Source organism: Haliaeetus leucocephalus, unplaced genomic scaffold, assembly GCF_000737465.1.
Source record: "Haliaeetus leucocephalus isolate CR32 unplaced genomic scaffold, Haliaeetus_leucocephalus-4.0 Scaffold210, whole genome shotgun sequence".
Classification (NCBI taxonomy): domain Eukaryota; kingdom Metazoa; phylum Chordata; class Aves; order Accipitriformes; family Accipitridae; genus Haliaeetus; species Haliaeetus leucocephalus.
In genome coordinates, this window is record NW_010972646.1 from 28,625 (window position 1) to 30,417 (window position 1,793).

Here is a 1,793-nt window from a genome sequence, read left to right on the forward strand (position 1 = left end):
GTGTGCCCACATATCCACTTTGGGACCCCCATATACCCCCTGTGTGCTCATCTCTTCCTCTTGGGACCCAATATACCCCCCCCCATATGCCCATATAACCCCCGCCCCACCCCAGCACCCTGTGTGCCACTATATCCCATTATAAGACCCAATATATTCATATTTAGGACCCCATATAATGCCATGTGCCCATATTTTCCCCTTTGGGACCCCCATATATCACCTGTGTGCCCATATATCCCCCTTGGAGACCCCATATATCCCTCTTTGAGATCCCATATACACACATTTGAGACCCTATATATCCCCTCCCTTTGAGACCCCACAGATCCTTTGTGTGCACCTGTACCCCCCTGCTTTGGGGCCCCATGTGTGACCTTGGAAATCCCATACAGCCCTTTTTGGTACCCCCTGTGTACACATATATCCCCTCTGAGCCCCTCACACCCCTGTCTGAGGCCTTATATCCCTCTTTTGGACACATATATAACCCTGTGTGAACATATATCCAAATTCAGAATTCCATATATCTTCCTTTGGCACCCCCTGTACCCCATCTGTGTCTATATATCCACCGTTGGAGCCCTACATAGCCCCCCTTTGGGACCTCTTGTCCCCATATACCACTCCTTTGAAACACTATATACCCCTTGTGTGCACATATATCCCATTTTGGAACCTCATATACTTCCCCTTTGGGACCACATACAACCCTTGTGTGACTGAATTTCCCCCGCTGGGACCCCCCCCATATATCCCCTGTGTGTGCATGTATTCCCCTTTGAGAACCCATTGAGACCCCATATAGACCCCATATAGCCCCTATGTGGGTACATGTATCCCCTCTTTAGGTCTGTATACACCCCCATGTGCCCATATATCCCTCTTTGGAACCTCCATATACTACCGTGTGTCCATATACACACCCTTTGGGACCCCATATACTCCCTGCATGCCCATACATCCCCTTCATCACCTTTTGAAGCCCCATATATCCTCTGTGTGCTCCTATCTTCCACTTTGAGACCCCATATGCCTCCATTTGGGACCCTATATACAGTCTATGCCCTTATGTCCTCTTCTGGGATGCCATATATGCCCTGTGAGCCCCTATCTCCCCATTTGGGATCCCTTATATCCCCATTGGGAACCCATATACCCCCTTAGGAACAGCATATACCAACTGTGAGCACTTATACCCCCCTTAGAGACCCCACACACCCTATGTTTGCACATATATCCCTCCTGGACACCCTATATACCCCCTGCAGGCCCTTACAACCCCATAGATAGATGCCATCTATCCCCTGTGGGACCCCATATACCCCCTTAGGAACACCATATACCCACTGTGAGCCCTTATATCCTCCTTTGGGACCCCATATGTCCCCTATAGGACCCCATATACCCCCTTAGGAACACCATATACCCACTGTGAGCCCTTATATCCTCCTTTGGGACCCCATATATGCCCTTTGGGAATCCATATATGCCCTGTGAGCCCCTATCTCCCCATTTGGGATCCCTTATATGCCCTTTGGGAATCCATATATGCCCTGTGAGCCCCTATCTCCCCATTTGGGATCCCTTATATCCCCTATGGGACCCCATATACCCCCTTAGGAACACCATATACCCACTGTGAGCCCTTATATCCTCCTTTGGGACCCCATATACCCTCTGTATGCACATATAACCCCCTTAGAGACCCCATACACCCCCTATGAGCCCTTATAACCCCCTTTGGGACCCCATATATGCCCTTTGGGAATCCATATATGCCCTGTGAGCCC